General features: G+C 36.7%; 1 pseudogene; it reads left to right on the forward strand.

Annotated features, from left to right (window-relative positions):
• The first annotated feature begins 2320 nt into the window (after positions 1-2320).
• LOC127104421 (aluminum-activated malate transporter 12-like) overlaps positions 2321-25322 on the forward strand; it is a 30724-nt pseudogene continuing 7722 nt past the window's right edge.

A 25322-nucleotide genomic window follows, 5' to 3' on the forward strand; every position in this document is an offset into this window, starting at 1 on the left:
AGAGCATTGAATATCAGAAAGTGTGGGAGTTCAGAAAGATGGAACTCTCTCCACAGATTAGACTCTATAGATCTTGGGTTTTTACTCACTATGCATCAACACAAGTAGTGTGAGCAAGGTGAGTGACTCACAGAATAGTAGGAGATAGGTTACATATCTCTTTTGTCTACCAATTGCCTTATTTAAAGGACTTTTCCTGCTTGGGACAAAAGTAAACAAACAAAAACATCGCCTCTTAAGGAGGACTTCAGACAGTTGCCTGGCCAAGTAACAGGCCAGGTCTTCCAGACTACATGAAGAAAAAGGATTCTACCTCAATGCAAATGCTATCAAGTAAAGCAAGTTCTTAAAAGAACTGAGCAACTAATGGTACCTGAAACCAGTCAAACAAAATCAGTATACAATTCAAACTCAAAACCAATATAAGATAAGGATCAACAGAATCAGTCAAATGTGCAATGTACAAAGCTCAAAGCATATGAGCTAAGCATCCTACAAAACAAACAAGTTAGTTCATGATAATCAATCGAACTTAATCAACTTGCATAAGTCTCCTTAAGGCATTTGCTTCTTAACCTGAAAAGCCAAACTCAAACATGAGCAACAAGACCACTAGGACAAGCCTAGGGTCAAAAGGAGATAAAAAATCCAAAACAGCAAGTGAAAGCTATCCAAAGTCAAGTTAAAACAATTAAGAAACAAACCCAAGTGGTTTCACATTCATATCATTCATCATTATCATTTCACAAACAAATTAGGTCAAAACATGTCATATAGAAGCTCATAGAAGTCAACAGAATGATTCAATTCAAACCCAATCACAAACATTTCAATAAATTCTCAAATAATTCATGATCAAACATCATCCATAACATGATAAGCATACCAAATTTCAGCTCATTTGGATAAAGGGAAGTAGGTCAATGAAAATCAGAAAGTCAAAGCAAGTTCAAACAAACTCATACAAAGCATCAAAACATGCACCATCTTCAATAAATCATAAAACAGTGACAACATATGATAAATGAATGGGACTAAAACCATGACAAACTTTAAGATGTCTACAATTCACATATCAAATTTCAAGTCCATCCAATAATACATGAGGATTTCACAAATCATATAACATCATGTGTCACAAAAAGTCAACAAATGACCAAACAGGGGAGAAAATTCCAATCAAATAGGAAATGCCATCAATAATTCCAGAAAAATTCACATGCAATCTCAACATCCACAAGTATGTTCATGCCAAAATGCAGACCATTTTGAGTTCAATAAGCATGGTAATTAAAATCATGAAGTTGGACATGAATGGTGTGACACAAATTGTCACACCTCTATTCAAAAATTCATATCTCATCAGCCAGCAATGATAAATTCACAAACTCTACACCAAAATCACCATGAACATGTCTATTTTAAGCACAAAAAATTTCAGCCTCATTGGATTAAGTATCATCATTTCACAAGCAATTTGGCAATGCATACATAAAATGGACAACATGAACAAACCCTAGCACATTTTAAAATCCACACGTGCAAAATTTTTGGAAAAATCACCATAAAAAACTAGAGATCAAGAGGAGCATTTCACAAAAAATCCCATCAAATTTGGATTAAAAATGAAGGACTTATGAATTTTCCAAGTTTGGCATACAAAATGAAATAAAAATTGCAAAATGAAATGATTTAATTAAATAAATAAACCGGCAATGGCATAACCGTAATTATTTGGTCCCTTAAGTGAAACTCTGCGTTTCACTTAAGGAGGTGTCCGCGCCTGATTGGCTCATGGCAATGGAACAGTAATTTGCATGCAAGACAAAAGCATCAGCAACCAAACACGAGCAAAACAAATTCTGGGTTTAACATTTTTAGGGTTTGGCTACTGTTCATCATCATCAACAATCGGGATGAACTTTTGGTTCCAGTTTTTGAAAACAAACACACCATTCAAACCAGCAAACCATGTACATCAATAATCCAACATTAATTTTCATTAACTCATGCTAACAAGGATGAATCGAGCAAAAACACATTTGAATATCAAACTTTAAATCCATGTTTCTCTCTCAATACACAACCATTTTTCACGATTCAAAGTTCAAAATAATCAGCATGGCAAGATCTTTAATAAGCATGTCAACATTTTAAGATTAGTGTGATTCGAATTTTTACCTAATCTGCAAGACAGTGATGATTTGGTGGTTGTTTGGCCGTGATTAGTAGAAACAACAACTTCTTGATGCTCCAGATGATGGATGAATGAGTATTGAAAACCCAGCTGCCTTGATTCTAGCTCCAAACTCGAGCTGCCATGGAAGAAAGCTCAACTGCAACAGTGTGGTTCCAGCTCTACAGTTGTGATTTGAGGCTTGCAAATGCTTCAAAAAGGTTTGCAGATGGTGGCACAAAGCTCAAGCACACGGGTTCTTTAAAGATTTTCAGAAAAAAGTTTTAGTAAGGAAATGAGAGAATTTGAGAGAAAATGAAGTTTTTGATCTGTTTGTGAAAGTGTGGCTAGGGTTTTCTGTCAGAAAATGTGAAATATATACCCTGTTTTAATGAAGCATAAGCTTGGTTAATGAGGTGGTAATTGAGAATTAGCTTAATGAAGTGTTTTTGTTAATTAGTGAAATTCACTCAAATGACAAGGGCATGGCACTACAGTGCGAAATATGGGCCTAAACCACATCCAAAACATGATTTCTGAACACTTGTAATTGGTAAAATATATTGACAATGGTTAAATTAAAAGTTCATTTTTCACCTCCCTCATTTTTAATTTAATGCACTTGAAAAATGCCATTTTGATTGGAAGATTTTTTGGTGAATTGTGATGAAGGATTTGGATAGAGCACATCAAATATGACTTGTAGCAAAAAACCTCACTCAATTTGGCCAAATGGTTTGGAAGATATGCCACTTTGAAGTTCAAAATTTTTTGAGAATGATTTGATCATAACTTGCCAACCACACATGAGAAATGAGTGTTCTTGGACTTTTTGGAAATGGGAGAACACGATCTTCAACTTTCATATTTGACAAAAATTCATTTGAAGATTGTATGATGAAATAATTTTGAGGAGAAGAACTTTCCATTTTTGGCAAATTCCAATTACAGGTCAACTTTCTATTTTTGGAAATTTCTTGTCTGACTTCAAATTCTTCACTGTGGATGTTTGACATGTTATATGAGGCTTATATGGACATGAATGAGACCTCTCAAACCAATTCCCACCATCAAATCACTGATTAAATGCACAGTTGACCACAATTGACTTTGCTAGGGTTTTGGCTGACTGAACCATGTTCTGATGAATTCCAAGCCCCTACCACTTGATATCTTGATTCAAAATGATGTCACAACTCATATGAACTATTGATGAATGATCATGGTGCCCAAATTCTTCAAGAATGGCCACCATCTATCTCAAGGACTGACTTTGACTGATTTGACCTAATTGGCTTCATCTGCAAGTAACATGGTTAGATGACAATATTTTTGTACTTTTGGTTAATAGACAGATGAAAAGCAATGATACACAAATGCAATACATGCTTGGTGATCAAGAACCACACTCACAAGATAACCCACCCACTAGGAGGGAAGCAAAGGTGCACAAAGATCCTTGAGGCAATGATATGGTATGATATGATGCCATGAGGGATCTTAGGGACAAAATTGGGGTCTTACAGATATATAATGGGTTTAACTGATGTCGATCAGTTCAGTGGTTTCCGTTCGCTCCATTAGTGACTTTCACCTTTTTCTCCTACTGCATATTTTCTTGTGCAATTCGCTATCTTCTGGGTTCTTTTGTTCTTATCGCTAGTTTGATCTGCTGTTGATTTGTGTTATTTGATCAACAGCCCAGGTATTTGCTACCCATTTTTGATTTCCTGAGTTGTTGATTCCATTGCAGACTTTTTTAAATTTTGCTATGGGATTGACATCATAATAATAGTAATGTATCTAGTTTTCTGTCAACCTGAATGTTGATGGTTTGGCATCATAATAATAGTAATGTATCTAGTTTTCTGTCAACCTGAATGTTGATGGTTTGGCACCATAATAATAGCAATGCATCTAGTTTTCTGTCAACCTGAATGTTGATGGTTTGGCATCATAATAATAGCAATGTATCTAGTTTTCTGTCAACCTGAATGTTGATCGTTTGGCACCCTAATAATAGCAATGTATCTAGTTTTCTGTCAACCTGAATGTTGATCGTTTGGCACCATAATAATAGCAATGTATCTAGTTTTCTGTCAACCTGAATGTTGAAAAAAAGAATAATCATTTGGATAGACACGTGGAGATGTGAATTCTAAATGATTAATCAATTCAACACTGTTTCTGTTGCTATGCTTACATAATTGTACAAATAGATTAGGTCATCATAGTTTCAAAACCTCTTGTGAAATATTTTAAAATAACGAAAAGTCCAATTTAGTGTAGCTCATTAAATTAACAACAAACAGTATAATGAAGAAATAAATCGAGTGCAACATATATTATGTGATCACCTATAAGAAGGTGCACCATGTCACTAACTTTATATATTTTAATAAAATATTAAAAGGTCAGGTCACCAATATGATGACAACCAGTTTATATAAGGTTGGTCTTCTCCGCTTATCATTGCCTCTAAGCATTTCTGAAGATACCACCATGTCTTTCTATTCTTAAATATACCATCAATATTCTCTTCTCTTGTCACCTTCTCCTAAGATTTTAATTCACCCTTTCTCATAACCAAAACTTTTATTACTCACTATCTCACTCATAAAAGTTTCAATGGATCATGAAACCATCACTGCTAAGCTAAAGCTCAAGCCATTGGAAATCATTTTAAAGCTTTGCAGATAAAGTGAAAATATTTCCAGTTTAGTGAGGAGAACAATTTGGAAAGTTGGCAAAGATGATCCATGAAAAGTGGTTCAATCTTTAAAAGTTGGTCTGGTTTTGACACTAATTTCTTTCTTGTATCTTACGGATCCATTGTACAAAGGGATAGGAAAAAATGTTGTGGTGACTGTCAGTCATGACTGTGGTGGTTGTGTGTAGTGGAATGGTGATTTCATCCTCTATTGTGATCTCTGCAATTGTGTCTTTAATTTTCGCACTAGTTGATCTCTCTCTCAGTTGTTGCTGCAGCTCAATACTATCCTTGGGATCATGTTCATAACTTATCAACCTTGGAGGATCTCTCTCTCAGTTGTTGCTGCAGCTCAATACTATCCTTGGGATCATGTTCATAACTTATCAACCTTGGAGGATCTCTCCCATAAAGAGCTTTGAATGGAGTCATACCGGTACTAGTATGAAATGAAGAGTTATATCAATACTCTGCCCATGCCAGTGCCTTAGCCCGACCTTTAGTATTGTTAAAACTAAAGCAACGCAACATCTCTAGACACTTATTCACAACTTCAGATTGACCATCAGTTTGTGGATGGTATGAAGAACTCATGGATAGTGTAGTGCCCTGCAATACAAACAGTTGCTGCCAAAATTTACTAGTAAATACTTTATCTTTATCTAGTACAATTGATTTTAGCAATCCATATAATTTCACCACATTGTTCATGAAAGCCCCCCGGCCACAGTTTTACTAGTGTAGTCAGTTTTTATTGGCATAAAATGTGCATATTATGTCAATCTATCCACAACTACCAATATCACCGTAAACCCAAAAGATAATGGCAAACCAGTTATGAAATCCATTGTAACATCCTCCCATACCTGATTGGGAATTGGCAAAGGTTGTAGCATCCAGCTGGTAATGTGTTGAGGTGTTTAGCTTGTTGACAAATAACACATTCCGCGATGAACTTCTGCACATCTTTTCTCATGTTGGGCCAATAGAATTGAGCGGAGATACAAATCGTAGTTCTTGTGATGCCAACATGTCCTCCAATTGGAGAGGAATGATATTCAGTGAGTATCTGTTGTATCAGTGGACTCTCTGCAGGAATCACCAGCCTATGTTTCCAATATAGCAAACCTTCTCTCACCATATACTGACCATCCGACACTGAATGATTATTGGATTGCTGAACAATATCTTGCAAATGAGCATTAGCAACTACTTTCACTTTCACTTGCTGCAACAGAGAATTTTCAACAGAAGACCCCGACAGGGACATAACCTAAGACAGGACATCAGCAACTTGATTATCTTTTCCTGGTTTGTATTCAATTTGGAAGTCATAACCAACAAATTTGTGCAACCATGCTTGATGTTCTGGAGTATGCAGAGACTGATCCAATAAACTTCTCAAACTCTTTTGATCCGTTCTCAGAATAAATTTATGACCAAGTAAATAATGCCTGAATTTAGCCAATGCAACAGTAATAGCATGAAACTCACGAGCATATGCAGACCGTAACTGCATTCTGGGTGCTAGCTTTTTGGAGAAAAAAGAAATAGGGTGACCACCTTGGCTTACTATCGCTCCAATCTCAGTGCCTGAAGCATTTGTTTCTAAAACAAAGGGTTGTGTGAAGTCGGGCATAACTAGTACTGGTGCACTTGTTAATGCTTATTTGAGCTTGTTGAAAGCCAATGTTGTTTCCTCTTACCACACAAATGAATCTTTCTTCAATAAGTTTGTCAATGGGCTTGCTATAGTCGCATAAAATTTGATGAACCTTCTGTAATATCCTGTAAGACCCAAGAAGCCTCTCAATTGTTTCGAATTTTAAGGTGTAGGCCATTCCAGCACACCATTCACCTTGGTTTGTGAAGGTGTGAAAAACACAAGAAATGTGGGTTTGAATTGGGTTTTACAAGCAAAAGTTTTTTCCAAAACAAGAACACCACTAGCAAGTTAATAACAAACAGATAAAAACACAAGTATTTTTATCCCGGTTCGCTTGAAACTCAAAGCTACTCCAATCCACCCGCCAAGGTGATTTTGCCTTATACACAAGGACTTAATCCACTATAATTAACATATTAAAATAATCACAAAGAATAACCTTCTTTATTTTCTCAAGGATCCAACTATACCCTAGTCTCCTTAAGAACTCACAAAGAATAACCTTCTTTGTCTTCTCAAGGATAACCTCCTTAAGGAATCAAAAAAACAGTTTGAATAATATTTTATGTGTTACAAGTTGCTTCTATACAAGCAGATTTTACACAAAAGATAAATAGTTACTTAAATAAAAAATGTGTACAAAAGAATGATAGCTTTTCATAAAGAAACAGACTTGTCAAAATGTTGTATCACCAACATTTTCTTCAAGTCTCCAAGTCTCAGTTATATAGCATAAGAAGAAGACCGTTGGAGGACAAAATAGAGAAAGCTCATAAAGAGGTTGTCCACAGTTGGATGGTGAAAGGAGTGATACTGCGTACTCTCCTTCGTCAATAAAATCAGTGACAAGTGTGATGTATATTATTGTCCTTTTCCCACTATATTAGGTAGTGGAGAGGATATTTGATTTGTACTATGAACTATTTGATCATGTTCCCATTTGATCTTATCTTCAAGTTCATTGACTTCTGATGAAAGTTCATGAAGCATGAGATGAAGAAACATAGAGCTGGATTCAAAAACTTCAGAATCTTTGGTCAGAACCTTGACAATGTCAGTAGTCTGCCTTGAGATCTTCAGTATCTTCAGAATCTTCAGAGTCTTCAGTATCTATAATCAGAACCTTGATAACTTCAATCGTCTGCTTGAGATCTTTAGAATCTTCAGCTACGTAACATAACTTCAGAAGCTTGTCATTCTTCAAAAGTTTGGTGATTAGAGTCATGTCCAGAAGCACGAACTGAGAGAATGTTGCAGTAGCAAAATAGTGTCTCCTAAGAAGATTCTCAGGAGTGAATCAACACATAAGTAGGAAGATCATTGCAGCAGCAACATTGAACATCTTTCAGAGCTTCTAATAGTTGGTGCATAAGCGGATTTGGAACTTATTATTCAGAAATTGATGACGTTGCACGTCATATACTCAGAATCAGAACTTGTTGTTAAAGCTACACAATAAAATACCATTAGGATATCAAAAAATTTCTCACACAAATATAACATTGTTATCATCAAAACTCAAGGTATAAATGCAGAACCAAATCTTGTTCCAAAAATCTCCCCCTTTTTGATGATGACAAAACATGTATTTTGATAAACAGTTTTGTACAGGGTAATCACATAAGAGTACATCTTATAGAAGCACAAAGCTCACCCTGAGATGTGTAATCCTAAAAAGATAACATCAGAATGAAAGAACACTTTCCTGATTAACTTTTTTGAAGTACCAGAGTAGATTTTCAACCCGAATCTGGTTTATCTTCAGAATTTGATTGATGTTATCCAGAGCATTTGTTTGTTACCATCAACATTATGATGAGCTTCACTTTAGAAGCCTGATTGAGTTCTTTTTAAGAAACTTTAGAGGTAGTTGTCTTCAGTCAAAACTTTTAAATTTGGTTCTCTTTGAAATTTTCTTTCAGAAATAGATTGCCTTTGAAGAGAAGAACTCTTGAAAAGAACTTTTAGAACCTGGTTGAGAATTCTTCTCAAGAACTTGGTTGCCCGGTTTGATTACTATGAAGGAAATTCTTCCTCATAGTTAGATGTCAATGTCAAAATTTTCTAATTCTTCAGAACTTAATGCCAAGTACCCAAAGTTCTAAGTTTAGATCATGGTTATTAACTCCTTGAAGATTCATGCGCTTGAATCTGATTCTCAATCATCATCATGAAGGTTTTACAAACTCAGATAGAAGACCATTTCATCAGAAACTGGTAACTTATATTTTGATCTTTGAAACTTCATAAGAACTTATGATGTTTGAACATAACCATTCTGATGTTTGAACATTACCCTGCAAAACACTTAAGAAATTATTCTTTGAAGTAGTTGTTAGCAGAAAACATTAAACAATGTTTGGGTTCTTAGTTAGGAATTTAGGTATGTCAAAATAATTTCGAATCTTCCCCTTAGACAGTAAAGGGCTATGGGTTCTGAGGAGGAGGCGAAGGGTGTCTAGATAGTATCAATTGAAACATCATATCTTGTTTGTCTAGAAACTCTTTGACCAACGCATTATCAGCTTTGATTTCCTTAATGGTCTTCCGAAGCGCATCAGGAATATCTCCAGACAAAGTTCAGCAGATGGTTGAGAAACAAAAGCTTTAACTTGTTGAGTCTCAAAAATAACTATCAGAGCAACAACTTCTATGACACAGTCCTGATGTCCAGAATCAACTTCAGCTTCCTAAATGACTACCTCTTCCACCACTTCTTGAATGACTTCCTTAACCTCTGGAGCAGGAAGACATAACTGGGAGTTTCGTAACTTCCATATTTCCATTAAGGGAATAAACCCAGAACGAAAGTTTCTTTCAAATACTTTATACCCGAAATTCTTCAGCTTAGAGATCTTGGAATTAATCTACCTTTTGTAGGCTTTCCAAGCAGAATCACTCTCAGCCGGATTTGATGAAGAATGATTGTTTGTCATTGCTTCATGCAGAATACTTCTTGAATTTGATTAAAACTTCTTCAGAATCTTACCAATCTCGAGAGAGGGTTTGGGTGGTTTGGGGAAACTTACAATGAGGTTATTTTTGGTTTCATCAAGATCAGGACCAAAACGTGTTGGAAGTGAGGGGATGATGATTGAGGTGTTTATGGATCAGATATAACTGGTTCGGGTTTAAAGGTGAACATGCCCTCGGGAGTGCCTTCAAACACATGGTCTTTAGAATCTCTTGAAGGAGATGTTTTGGGGTTTGTTTTATTTGGATTTTCTGTTTAGGGAGCAAAAACAAATGGCAGTGGAGTGAGTGAAGTTTGTAATTATAAAGGAGATGGTGTTGATGGTATCTGTTGATGTTGTTGTTGTCACAGAGCTTCAAAAACTTGAGGAGTTTCTGTAACAGGTTCTATAATGGGTGTTTTTGGAGGAGGTGGAAGTAAAATTGGTTCTATAATGTGTGTTGACATAATCAGAACTGTTGGTGCTAGGCCTATGATGAATGCAACCCAGAATGATTTTGAACCATTCTCTTAGGTTGTTCGTCAAATCCTTAGCACTTGGACCTTTATCATCCTTAAGATTGGTTCCAGCTTTGAAGATGACAGAGCAATAATAACTTATCTCATAGCATTGATCTTGACACTGTGAATTCTTTTACCTTTTCTATTGTGAGAGGTTAAGTTAGTAATGACAATCTTCCTGTTCATAACATAAGAAGTTATTATTTCCTTTTCTGCAGTGACATGCACCCAAAATTGTTTCACCAAAACTGGGTACACAAGGTCAGTTAGTCTTTCAAAGAAGTTCTTCCATCCCTGAAGTTCCAAGGTTTGAGAGAAGTCGAAATCGTTGTCCTTCAGATTCTTGAAGTCCACAATTGTTTCGCAGAGCACCATTAACTCGTTGACAGGAGTGTTGAGAGTTAATTCAGGGACCCCTTCCATAAAGGGATGATGTTCATTATCCATGGAGCGACTGGGAGAAAGTTGTTGTTGAGTTTGTTATTGAATAGCAGCCATTGTTGAAGATGAAGGAGATGATGAACAACTGTAGAGAGGTATTTTAGTTTGAAAGATGAAAGTGTGGGAATATTGTGCGCGTAGTGTGAAAAATGTGAGTGAAGTGGGTTTATATAATATTTTTGCAATGATGACAACGTAAAAAATACGCAGTCATAGGGGGAAGCGTAAGAGTTTTTAAACCTAATTCTAAGAATTGTGAAACCCAATGTGTAACGCTTTTATCACGCATGATCAGAAAGTGGGACAACTGTCACCACTTAGAATGACATGAACTCAAATGATATGACAACCATTTAATGCAACGACTGTTTAGAATCAGGAAGACAAATCGATAAGATTGCTTCTGATCAGAACCTTTTTGATTCATGAAACTTCCTTACTTCAGAAAGCTCATGTTTCAGAGTCAACAAATACATTCTCAGAATCTAATATAGAATTATGAAGACTTAAACATTCTGAATCACATCCTTTCATTCTGGACAAAAATCCACAAATAAGTTTTTCAGAATGAAAACGAATCTATCTTCAGCAAAGGATTTTGTAAAGATATCAACCCATTGATGGTCTGTATCAACAAATTTAGATGAAAAATAACCTTTTGAGCATAGTCACATAAAAAGTGATGTTTAATTTCAATATCCTTAGCCCTAGAATGCAAGATAGGATTCTTTGATAAACAAATAGCAGAAGTATTATCATAGAGAATATGAATGTTACTCTCAGATATCTGATAATCTTCCAGCTGACTTTTCATCCATATTATCTGAGTGTTGCATCCAGAAGTTGCAATATATTCAGCTTCAGCTGTTGAAAACACAATTATTGTCTGTCTCTTATTGGACCATGAGATCAAATTATCTCCAAGAAATTAACAAGTTCCAGAAGTACTTTTTCTTTCTATTTTGTCTCTAGCGTATTCAACATCATAATAGCCTACTAATTTGTATTCATTTGATTTTCTATAAAACAAACCAAGGTTAGTAGTACCTTTCAGATACCTAAACATTCTCTTAACGACAGTTAAGTGAGTTTCCCTAGGATCTGATTGGAAGCGAGCACATAAGCAGACACTGAATAAAATATCAGGTCTAGAAGTGGTTAGATAAAGGAGATATTCAATCATATCTCTAAATAAATTCTGATTTACCTTACTACTTACCTCTTCTTTCTCCATAATACATGTAGGATGCATTGGAGTCTTTGCTTGCTTCCATTCTGATAAATTAAACTTCTTGAGAAGTTCCTTTTTATATTTGCTTTGATGAATGTACGTTCCTTATGAACGTTGATCAATCTGGATTTTCAGAAGGAACTTGAGTTCTCCGATCAGACTCATTTCACATTCTACTTCCATTGACTTAGCAAAATCCTTGCACAACGAAGCATTATCAGAACCAAAAATAATATCATCAACATAAATTTGTACAACCAGAATATCATTCTTAAAGGCTTTACAAAAGAGATTTGTGTCCACTTTCCCTCTGGTAAAATTATTTTCCAAAAGGAAGTTACTTAGTCTATCATACCAAGCTCTAGGAGCTTGTTTCAGATCATATAACGACTTTTTTAGTTTAAACACAAAGTCATGATTTCGAGAGCTTTTAAAACCAGAAGGTTGATGCACATATACTTCTTCAGAAATATATCCATTTAAGAATTCCCTCTTAACATTCATCTGATAAAGGATGATGTTCTAATTGACTGCAAACGAAATTAAAAGACGAATAGACTCTAACCTGGAAACTAGAGCAAAGGTTTATGTATAGTCTATACCTTCTTGCTGACTATAAACTTGTTTTACCAGTCAAGCCTTATTTCTGACAACCTCGCCCTTCTCATTGAGCTTGTTTCTGAAGACCCATCTGGTTCCAATGATATGGAAACCCTTTGGTTTCTGAACAAGATCCTAAACTTCGTTTCTGATGAATTGATTCAGTTCTTCTTGCATAGCCATAATCCATTCATTATCTAGAAGAGCTTCATCAATAAATGTGGGTTCTATCAGAGATGCCAAACATAGAAGAGACTCTTTAGAAGGTTTGGATGAAGATCTAATTCTGACTAGAGCATTTTTATCTCCTAGAATCAATTCTTCAGAATGAGGGGTTCTTGATCTACTTTTCTTTTGATGAGTTGGATCAATGACAACTTCTAGTTGAGTCATATCTGAGTCGTTTGCTTCAGATTCTTTAGCTTTTCCTTCTGAGTCTTTTTCTCTAGAATCAGTATCCTTGGATTTTGAAAGATTGATCTTTAAATCTGCAAATTTCTCAACTAGCTTTGACTTTTCAGAGTTAATCTTATCATCGAATCTAACATGAATTGATTCTTCAATAATTCATGTTTTAGTGTTAAAGATTTTGTAGCCTATGGAGCATTCAGAATATCCTAACAGTAAACACTTTTGTGCTTTAGAATCAAACTTACCAAGATTCTTTTTAGTGTTCAACATAAAACATTCACATCCAAAAGGGTGAAAGTAAGAAATGTTGGGCTTTATGTTCTTCCATAATTCATAAGGAGTCTTACCCAGAATAGGTCTAATAAAAATCATGTTTTGAATATAACATGTTGTGTTAACTGCTTCTGCCTAGAAATGCTTAGCCATGTCAGTTTCTTGAATCATGGGGCGAGCAATTTCTTGCAAAGTCCTATTCTTCCTTTATACAACCACATTTTGCTGTGGAGTTCTAGGACAAGAGAAATCATGGGAAATACCATTTGAATCGAAAATATTTTCAAAATGTTTATTTTCAAATTCGCCACCTTGATCACTTCTAACTCCGACTATTTTGCAGTTCATTTCTGTTTACACTAGTGAGCAGAAAGTAGAGAACACATAATATGACTCATCCTTGAGTTTCAACGATGACTATAGTCATCAACGATGACTATAGTCATCAACGATGACTAGTCCATACTTCTTTCCGTTGATAGAGGCCGTTTTCACTGGTCCAAACAAATCAACATGTAGAAGTTCTAACGGTCTAGATGTAGAAACACCGATTTTCGATTTGAAATATGTTTTAGAAATTTTTTCTTTCCAACATGCTTCACAAAGAGCATCTGAAGCGAACTTCAGGTTGGGTAAGCCTTTGACTAATCCAAGCTTATTTAGATGAGAAATCCTTATCATGTTAACATGGCCCAAACGTTTATGCCATACTCATTGCTCCTCCTTAACAAACATTAGACATTTTACATTTTGACGCTCAAGATCAAAAAGTATGATTTTGTAAATGTTGTTCTTTCTCTTTCCGTTAAAAAGGATTGTACTATCTTTCTAACTAACAGTCTAACAAGACTTTTAATTAAAAAATGATATCATAACCATTATCACTAAGTTGACTAATAGACAATAGGTTATGCATCAAACCATCAACTAAAAGAACATTAGTAATAAAAGTAAGTTTACGTCTACCAATAGTTCCAGAGCCAATGATCTTTCCTTTCTGGTTTCCTCTGAAACCAATGAAGCCTCCAAGCTTAAGTTCCAAACCTTGGATCATAGACCTTCTTCCCGTCATGTGTCACGAGAATCCACTGTCCAGGTACCATGACTGGTATTTCAACTGAGCTTCTAAGGATGTCTGCAACATAAATTATTTTATCCTTAGGTAGCCACTTTCTGGGTCCTCTCTTGTTAGTTTTCTCAGAGTTTCCTACAACTTTGGGTCTTTTAGCAGAAGAATAATCATGAGGAATTTATGCATGATACTTAGGTTTCAGAACTGAGTTCTTACCCTTTGTATGTTTCTGTGTCTGTGTAGAAATACCAATCTCAGTGCCAGTAGGCACGAAATACACATAAAGAGGTTTGGGTTTTACCTTATGACTTTCGTCAGGTTTTATAGTTTATGTACAAGCTAAACCTTTCTTGCCATTTCTGCTAACTCCATAGATCAAAGAAGTCATTTTGCTTATAATTATGCTTTTAGTTAGAAAGTACTGGAATGCTCTGTCATATCTAATGGTGCAATCAGTACCAAAAGCCTTTGAGACTATTTCCTCCTCTACTTTTAAAATTTTTCTTTTCAAAGCAGAGTTGTTACTTTCTAAAGAAAATAATTTTTCATTTAGAGAGGAAATATATTTCTCAAGCTCACTGCGAGTTTCAGAAGTAATTCCCTGGACTTGTTTAAGGTCCTTGTATTTACTCTAAAGACTCTGGTACTTTTCCAACATTTCAGAGAGACATAATTCAATATCAAAACGAGATAGGTTAGAAAACACCTCTTTAGAATCGGAGTCAGATTCTAATTCTGATAATACATTGTCTTCTAGTTCTTTAGAACCTTCAGGATCATCTGTAGTTGCCATCAACGCAACATTGGTTTTTTCTTTGTCAGAATCTTCTTCTTCGGATTCTGAGTCATCCCATGTGGCCATTAGCCCCTTCTTGCCTTTAGAAAAATTCTTCTTAGGCCTTCTGTCCTTTTTCAGCTTATGACAATCATTTTTTTACTGGCATGGCTCCTTGCACTCAAGGCAGATAACTTATTTTTCCAAACCTTGCTTCTTTTGTCCAGACGAGGAATCAAAACGACCAACAGTCCTTCTGGCTCCTCTGAACTTTCCTTGACCATTGTGCTTGTGCTTCCAGAGTTTGTTGACTCTTTTTAAAATTAGAGACAACTCATCATCATCTTCTGAGTCTTTATCAGACCCTTCTGATTCTTCCTCAGCTTGATAAGCTTTTGTCTTCTCAAGCTTAGATTTTAAGGCAACAGATTTACCTCACTTCTGAGGTCCATCTTCTTCAAGCTCAATCTTGTGGCTTCTTAAAGAACTAACAAGTTCTTCGAGACTGATACTGTTTAGATCCTTTTCCAGCTTCAAAGCAATTATAATAAGTCTCCATTTTTTAGGAAGAATTCTGAGAATCTTCTTGACATGGTCAACTGTAGAGTATCATTTTTCCAGAACTTTCAGTCCTGCAACAAGCATCTGAAACCTCTAGAACATAGTCTCAGTTGTTTCATCATCTTCCATTTTGAATGCCTCGTACTTCTAGATTAAGTCCAAGGCATTTGTCTCTTTTACTTGAGCATTCACCTAGTAAGTCATCCTCAGAGAGTCAAAAAATGGATTTGGCAGAATCTTTGTTTGTTATCTTCTCATACTCAGTATAATAGATAATATTTAGTAGTATAGTTATGACCTTATGATGATTTTTGAAATCTTTCTTCTGTTGATCAGTCATAGCATTTCTTGCTATATTATTTCCTTCAGCATTAACTGGGTGAACGTAGCCATCTACTATAAGATCCCATATATCAATATCATAACTGAGAAAAAAGATTTTTATTCTATCTTTCAAATAATCAAATTTCTCACCATCAAATATTGGTGGTTTTGCACTGTAGTGATATCTTTCATTATTGTTAACAACGTTAGCAGCGTTAGCAACGACCATCGTTTCTCACACAAACTAGATCGGTACTGAACACAATAAAATGTTGAAATTCTGGTGTAGTCAGAATTCAGATGTTATCCACCACGACATGACATCTGATCTAACATTGTAACTAATACAGCAAGATAGTTATTAACCACTGTACTAATATGCACAGGTTCACAGATGTCACGACATCTCATTCTATGTCACCCTAGAATGTATGAACCCCTGGTTCTGTGCTTCAGGAAGAAAGACTCAACAGAAGTCAAACCTAGCACTCACTTCAGTTGTTTTCTTCCATAGTTATCAGCATGATGTCTTACTGTTGATTTGAACATCATCTGTTACAGCATTACAGGTTTACCTTATTTTATAACTGGCACAATTATAACATGCAAAAGGTAAAAACACAAGTAATTGTTAACCCAGTTCAGTCCAACATGACCTACATCTGGGGGCTACCAAGCCAGGAAGAAGATCCACTATTAGTAGTATCAATTCAGAGTTAAACTCCCCCGTTTACAACTCCTCACTTAATCCCTACCCAATGCAATCTATACCTAGGAACTCCTAGATAGAAACCTCCAGTTTCCATTCCTATCACTACAAATACAATGTAATGTGCAAACACCTTGAACTTGCTTCACAGCTTCATTCAAGAACATAATTACTCTTGCCTACAGGCTTTGAGTAACAAACACTCTCAGGTTTACCACTGAGAGACACATGGTAACCTTCCCACAGATTGGGAGGTTTACCTTACACACACCCCTAAAAATTCATTCTAAGAGGCTTACAAAGACTAGATTACAATCAGCTATTTATAACCTAATCACCCAAGTGGATTTGGGCCTTCAGAAATCGCAGCAAACTTCTCCTTTGCTGTTACAACATCAGCAGCAACTTTCTGCTACAAACAAGGTCTTCAATCTTTTAGTTCCTAAAATATCTCCATATTTAGTTCCTAAAATATCTCCATATTTAGTTCCTAAAATATCTCCACATTTAGTTCCTAAAATATCTCAAGACCTCCACAAATAATGCCACATAGGATTCTAACTAATTTCCACATATTAGTGTGCTAACAAATATGCTATTTGTTAGGTTCCTTAATTGTAGCTTGGTTGTTGGTTTCCTGGATTTTCTCTAAGCTGTTGACTTCCTGAAGAATAGCCCAAGAAAAAGCTGAAACAGAAAACTGAACAACCTACAATTTAGCATATGCTGTCAGGCATGAATGTCACGACATTCAGCTTGACATCAAGGTCCATATGCTGAGTCTGTTTTTCCAGAAAACAGACTGTACAATTTTGCTGACTTGTACATGATCAAAATGACCATACTACAGTAACAGCTTACATTAATAAATGTCAAATACTCCAACTTAACATTTACACATTTGGCCTTAAGTTAGTTCTGTTATTCTCTTGAAGAACAAACTAAGTTACATGCTGAAGTATAACAGAACACCACTCTGTCTAATCTTCAGCAGCTGCTTTCAATGATGAATGTCATAACATCCAGTTTGACATTCAGTCAGTAGGCCTTATGCCAGGTCTGGTTCTTCCTTGATAACCAGACTGCAAATAAATACTAAGTTCTAACTGAACTCCTGCTGTTCTATTCCTTAGTATCTGTTAACAGGTATGAGTGTCACAACATCCAGTTTGACATTCAATAAATCCTGTGTTAGCTAGTCCTGCAGTAACTACAATGTAGTCACACATACATGTTATGACATCAGTCAAGACATTAGTGTTTTACCATATAATGCAACCAATTAAACACCTACAAACTCCCCCTTTGGCAAATTTTTGGCTAAAACACTTTGATCCCCATAACAGAGTTCATGGCAGCGGAATAAAACTAGCTAAAACACTCAGAGTGGCAGCACACTCACACATATGGAAGTTAAATAAAAACTTCACATAGCAGCACACATATGTTCGAAGTTGCACTTAAACTTCAACATTAGCTGCAGGGGGGGAATCTTCAGATCTGTCATGAGAGTCTGTTGTAGAGACCCACTCTGTTTGTTAGGGGTATTGGTGGTTATTACTCCCCCTTTTTGTCACAAATGTTGCCAAAGCCAACAACATAGTCAGAGCACAATGACAGAGTTCCAGACTTGGTTTTACTTCACTGTTTCAACCAAGTTCACATCCACTTGATCTTGCTTCACAGCTTCGATCAAGTGATCACCCACTTTTGCTTTACAGTAGGTACAGCCATATCAGATTCCAAGACTTTGAGTCTGACATCTTGATCCACTCCTGCATGAACACTTTCTTGAACTCCAGCAGGCACATAAGATAGCTTATGTTAAGACATCACATATGACATCTTGTGAATACTCTGTCCTTTTTGTTAACAAGGCAAACTATCAGCAGTTTAAACCACATAATAGTAGTTTAGTCAGCAGCAGAAGCAAAAACAATTACTAGTTATGGCTACTAGTAATACACACATGCACAAGGGTACTTCTTCTCCCCCTAAATCTGTGCATTCATCAAATAACAGCTGCTGTAACTCCAGCACCTGTACCAGCCAGAATGTCCTACTGGCATATGCTTCCATATTGTCATGACATCCGGTCAGACATTCTTCTGCTCACTCAGCCTTGACACATCCCAACTTTATCCCACTAGCTAACAGGTTTCCAAACCTTGTTATCTGAGAACACATAGACCACAAGCTTGATGATTACTTGCAGTGCAAGGACAGAACTCCCCCTGTCATGAACAACCCATTCTCCTCTTGAAGCTTGGAGATCACACATGGGCATATCCAACATCCCAAAGTTGGACCTTCACATACTTCCTGATTCAAAGAGACTCCAGACCACTTGATGAATGGAAAACATAAGACGCATCTTCATGTCTTCAAGAGCACACCCTCTGTTCAACCCTCTTAGCTGAACACATTCACACTCTGTGTCAATCTCTCTTCTAACCAGAACAGAAGACCACTTCACAAGATGTTCTAACATCAGCTGGGACATCCTTCATAACAGGACAAGGCACACCATCTGATAGTCTTCAGATATCACTGAGTCACCGGGTTGATCAAGAAGAACCCAGACATACCTTGGGACATATACATTTTCATCCCATTACAAGAGATAATCTTCCATAGATAGCTCAGAACTCCTACCACAAGCTCCAAGGGATGAATAGAAAACACCTCCTTTAGTCTTCAACTTACTACTTTTCTGCTCAAAAGTAATTTGTCTCAGACTTTCCTCAAGAATAATCAGCTGCCATATGGATTATCTTGATTCTTCGAACTCACTCCTGAGATAGACCAAATGCCACTGGTTGATTACCTCCTTCATGAATCCTCATATGAAAAGGTCAAATGCTGCTTTTTGACCTCCCCAAGTTTATCAGACTTCTCCCAAAGATATTCTGACCTTCCAAGTGAGACTTGAACTTCAAGCTTTTTGAAGTATCCAATCTACAACCCTGTAGACCTTTCTATCTCAAGTTGATGTGCCACTTCACCAACTAAGAATCTGATGTTGAACCAAATGTCACAACATTGTGTTTTGACATCCAGCTGTTGAATTCAGCTCCTTCTTCTGCCACTTGAAAGAACTTCCTCCCTTCACAGAACAAGAGTTCAATGTTCTCATAGACTTGATTGTGGAACCAAGTTTGAGTAAACAACCTCCATCCTGCAGGTTTGCAGTTAAGTCATCCAAGCTCACACCTTGATGAATCCCTGCTTCTTCTCCAAAGACATCAGACACTCTGATGTATGAGTCTTCAGAAGGACCAGTTAGAAACTGACCCTTCAGCTCTACCAAGGATTCCACATCCTAAGGCAAGGCTGTTTCCATGATGTCAAGACTGCTGCCACTTGTTCTTGACTTCACAGTGTGCATAAGCTAATGCACTTCCTTACCTAGATCAGAAATAAACTGATCCAAGTAACCACCATCAAGACTATGATGTCTTCTTCTTCTTGTACATACCAAGGCTGAACATGTTTCTTGCCAGGAAACCTTTTCAGAGATCATATGCTTTTGCTGCCACCAAAGAGATAGATCATACGCCAATGTACTGTCCTTCCTGTGATTCTGCACAGGGTCTTGAAGAAGTGATGTTCCAACATCTTTAAGAACATCAGTTATCTTGAGCTCCAAGGATAATCAATTAAACACTTGCACTTGGCACAAGTAGACATTGATCTTAAATCCTTTCCCAATCATCCCTTCAGATACTTCCACCATAAGAATACTTTGAAAATACTCTTCTTGTGTCAACATCTTCTGCTTGCAAGCACCTAGACAATTTTGAAAGTCTTCCCAGATTAAATTCACCCTTAGGAATGAGAGAGATGAATTCTTCCTTGCAAATGTGTCACACAACCACCAGAACCCATGTGACACAGGTCAACAGCCAACCAGACCCTAGGCTGACCAGACTTGAGGAGGTTAACCAAAACTCCCCCTCAACTTAACAATCATGGATACTCCACACCAATATCCATGCATTGTACCCATATGTCTCAACATGACATACACTATCCCTACCAGTGACAACTAACTCCTCCAATCAGACTCCAGCTGACCATAAGTACTAGTGAGACACACAATACCAGTCGATAGTAGTTATGCATTGCCAGGGCATACTACTTCAACCAACCTCTGAATCTTCATATTCTTACTCCTTGACAGAACTGCCACTTCTGCACGTGGTGTTTGAATAACATGATTCATGGTTCCAATCCTCGTAGATGATACAACACTCAGGTTACCCCATTATTGATTGCTAACATCCAGGGGACTTGTCTTCCAACACAGCATAGTACTTCAGGGAACACCTATCCAGCCCTGCTCAATCTACAGGAATATGCCAAACAGCAGGAGATTGCACACTGCCACATCTCAACCAGCTCAACTTTTAGAGATCAGACTTCTAAAGGTGACCTTCTTGAGCACACATACAGTTGACCCTTCCCTTGTCAACTTAGCACACACAGATGTCTCCTCTTCCAGGTCAGGAGTAGGTTCCAAACAGAAGTATCCCTTTGTTTGATACCTAAAAACATCTGCTCTTCAACCAGTAGCTGCATACTTGTTGAACAACATGTTCTAACATCGCATAGAACATCAGTTCCACCTCCTTGGAACAAACCTTCCTTGAAGGTCTTCAAGGTCTTCATACACCCTACTCAAGTGAGTAAAAGAATCAGTGATTAAGTGATTCTTACCATCCTGAAGTGAGAACGTCATGATGAGTGGACTTGAGGGGACTCAAGTATCTTTGACATCTTCAGTAGATTATGATGAGATCTTGAATACAACAGCCTTACATCCACATGAGGGGAAACAACATCAGAGTTTGAGTTTTGCCAGGTATTATGCAGCGGAAATCATAATACAACTCAACCTATGAACACACACTTCACCAGATCAGCCTCCAAGACCATACCACGTTTGAATGTGATTCAATACTGGCACAGCTGTCCCACACACAGGCCAATTGCCACCCTCCAGAGACAGGTACACACCATTCCTGTCATGAACAGTCCATCCACCTACTTCAAGGGACCATTCAGGGAAAGTACAGAACCTTTCACAGGTTCCAACATTAGTACTACCATAACTTCTTGCAAGATACCAGAAAGTATCACCCATGGATCTCATCCAGAGACAGAACAGGATGCCTGCTCTGATACCAATTGAAATTCTGGTGTAGTCAGAATTCAGATGTTATCCACCACGACATGACATCTGATCTAACATTGTAACTAATACAGCAAGATAGTTATTAACCACTGTACTAATATGCACAGGTTCACAGATGTCACGACATCTCATTCTATGTCACCCTAGAATGTATGAACCCCTGGTTCTGTGCTTCAGGAAGAAAGACTCAACAGAAGTCAAACCTAGCACTCACTTCAGTTGTTTTCTTCCATAGTTATCAGCATGATGTCTTACTGTTGATTTGAACATCATCTGTTACAGCATTACAGGTTTACCTTATTTTATAACTGGCACAATTATAACATGCAAAAGGTAAAAACACAAGTAATTGTTAACCCAGTTCAGTCCAACATGACCTACATCTGGGGGCTATCAAGCCAGGAAGAAGATCCACTATTAGTAGTATCAATTCAGAGTTAAACTCCCCCGTTTACAACTCCTCACTTAATCCCTACCCAATGCAATCTATACCTAGGAACTCCTAGATAGAAACCTCCAGTTTCCATTCCTATCACTACAAATACAATGTAATGTGCAAACACCTTGAACTTGCTTCACAGCTTCATTCAAGAACATAATTACTCTTGCCTACAGGCTTTGAGTAACAAACACTCTCAGGTTTACCACTGAGAGACACATGGTAACCTTTCCACAGATTGGGAGGTTTACCTTACACACACCCCTAAAAATTCATTCTAAGAGGCTTACAAAGACTAGATTACAATCAGCTATTTATAACCTAATCACCCAAGTGGATTTGGGCCTTCAGAAATCGCAGCAAACTTCTCCTTTGCTGTTACAACATCAGCAGCAACTTTCTGCTACAAACAAGGTCTTCAATCTTTTAGTTCCTAAAATATCTCCATATTTAGTTCCTAAAATATCTCCATATTTAGTTCCTAAAATATCTCCACATTTAGTTCCTAAAATATCTCAAGACCTCCACAAATAATGCCACATAGGATTCTAACTAATTTCCACATATTAGTGTGCTAACAAATATGCTATTTGTTAGGTTCCTTAATTGTAGCTTGGTTGTTGGTTTCCTGGATTTTCTCTAAGCTGTTGACTTCCTGAAGAATAGCCCAAGAAAAAGCTGAAACAGAAAACTGAACAACCTACAATTTAGCATATGCTGTCAGGCATGAATGTCACGACATTCAGCTTGACATCAAGGTCCATATGCTGAGTCTGTTTTTCCAGAAAACAGACTGTACAATTTTGCTGACTTGTACATGATCAAAATGACCATACTACAGTAACAGCTTACATTAATAAATGTCAAATACTCCAACTTAACATTTACACATTTGGCCTTAAGTTAGTTCTGTTATTCTCTTGAAGAACAAACTAAGTTACATGCTGAAGTATAACAGAACACCACTCTGTCTAATCTTCAGCAGCTGCTTTCAATGATGAATGTCATAACATCCAGTTTGACATTCAGTCAGTAGGCCTTATGCCAGGTCTGGTTCTTCCTTGATAACCAGACTGCAAATAAATACTAAGTTCTAACTGAACTCCTGCTGTTCTATTCCTTAGTATCTGTTAACAGGTATGAGTGTCACAACATCCAGTTTGACATTCAATAAATCCTGTGTTAGCTAGTCCTGCAGTAACTACAATGTAGTCACACATACATGTTATGACATCAGTCAAGACATTAGTGTTTTACCATATAATGCAGCCAATTAAACACCTACAAATGTTGATAAAACTTTTATCACAATCAGAACCGGAGCTCTGATGCCAATTGAAGGTGTGAAAAATACAAGAAATGAGGGTTTGAATTGGGTTTTACAAGCAAAGGCTTTTTCCAAAACAAGAAAACCACTAACAAGTTAATAACAAAGAATAAAAACACAAGTATTTGTATCCCGGTTCGCTTGAAACTCAAAGCTACTCCAGTCCATCCGCCAAGGTTATTTTGCCTTATACACAAGGACTCTATCCACTATAATTAACATATTAAAATAATCACAAAGAATAATGTCGCACCTCGAAAAAAGGGGATACGACCATAAGCGAAGCGCAATCGCACGCTCACATTGATGGACTAAACAGAGTCGCCACCGAACTTTATTTATTCCTAAAAAGGAAAGGGGAAATATCGATAAAACCCAAGACAAAATGACCATGATTATGGTCGTCGCAACCAAATCAGGGTTCGGGAGTCGGTTATGCAAGGGGAAGGTATTAGCACCCCTCACGTTCGTTGTATTCAACGAGAACCGTTTAGTTAGTTTCGTTTTGAATGTTAGCTTATGTTAGTCTTTTCAAGTTATTATGAGGGAAAGAATAATAGGATCAAAAGAAAAGAGAAGATGTTTTTGGATTTTTGCAATAAAGGGGACTAAACCTAAGTTTTTTATTAATGGGCCTGACAAGATTTACAAATCCTGCTCCTACGTATCTCAATAGAGAAGTCAAGGCTTACGTAGTTCTGGGTAGAAAAATGTTTGTTTGTTGGTTGATTTTAGCGAAAGCTATATTGTATTAATCGATGAAAACATTGTTTTACCCAAAACAGATGAGGAGTGGACGTATACCACACATCGAATGAATTTACAAATCATCATTCGGAAAAACGTCACTTATCTCGACTCAACAATCGTGGCCGAAACATTGTTTTGTATAAACTTAAGACAATATATCTTTCGTTTAGGAAAAGGTTTCTTGATTAATCGCACGGCGGAGAGAAAAGAGTTTGATTGGTTGGATGTATTTTGAGTGATGGCGAGAACTTGGATGAGCGAGATATCCATCTCGAATCCTAGTCTCAGGAGTGCACGATATACATCATATTCCATTTCCATCTTTATTGAAAAAAGTATTTAATAAAGATTAAGTATTTTTAGGTTTGATTGAGAAAGGGGTTTGAAGAAACCGCATTGACAATTTTTAGACGATGGCGAGAGCTAAGATGGGCAAGGCATCCACCTTGAATCTTAATCTCAGGAGTGTACGGTATACACCATGTTCCATTTCCATCTTTATCAAAAAGTGTTAAGGTAGGGATCAAGTATTTTTTGAGTTTGGAAGACGAACGTTTATAAGAACGAGACATAAGCCCCAAGATCGATAGTTCAGGGTTCCACCGGAATGCCAGATTCCAATGGTCCTTTTTCATTCAAATTATTTAAGAAAATTATTTAATGGACAACGAACACTTGATATGAATCAAATGTCCAAAGGGTTACGCCAGAATGCTTGATCCCAACGGTCCTTATTTTGTCCAAGTTAATTATTAAGTGTTTTAAGAACGAAAGGAAAGAATGGACTGTTAATCCAAAACGCGTGGCTCGGAATCAATCATTCGAGAGTTTCCACCGGAATGCAAGATTCGAATGGTCCTTTTCTTTCGTGTTTTTTTTAAAAAGGGAATTTAATCGAGTTGCAAAGATAGTTTAAAAAATGAAATAAAATTATAGGGATAAAATTAATTTTATAATTTTATATATATATCGAGTTAATTTTATATATATGTAATCGAGTTCCCACCAGAATGCTAGATTCAAATGGGAGGAAATGAAATTAAATGTTGAAACTATGGAAAGTTAGTAAAATTTAAATCGAAAAATTTAGTGAATTTGAATGTGATTATTTACATGTGTAAATGTATGAACATGGATACCAATAACCTAATTAAATTAACTAACACACAAAAATCGACTAATCGA

The sequence above is a fragment of the Lathyrus oleraceus genome, chromosome 7 (genome assembly GCF_024323335.1).
Source record: "Lathyrus oleraceus cultivar Zhongwan6 chromosome 7, CAAS_Psat_ZW6_1.0, whole genome shotgun sequence".
NCBI lineage: Eukaryota > Viridiplantae > Streptophyta > Magnoliopsida > Fabales > Fabaceae > Lathyrus > Lathyrus oleraceus.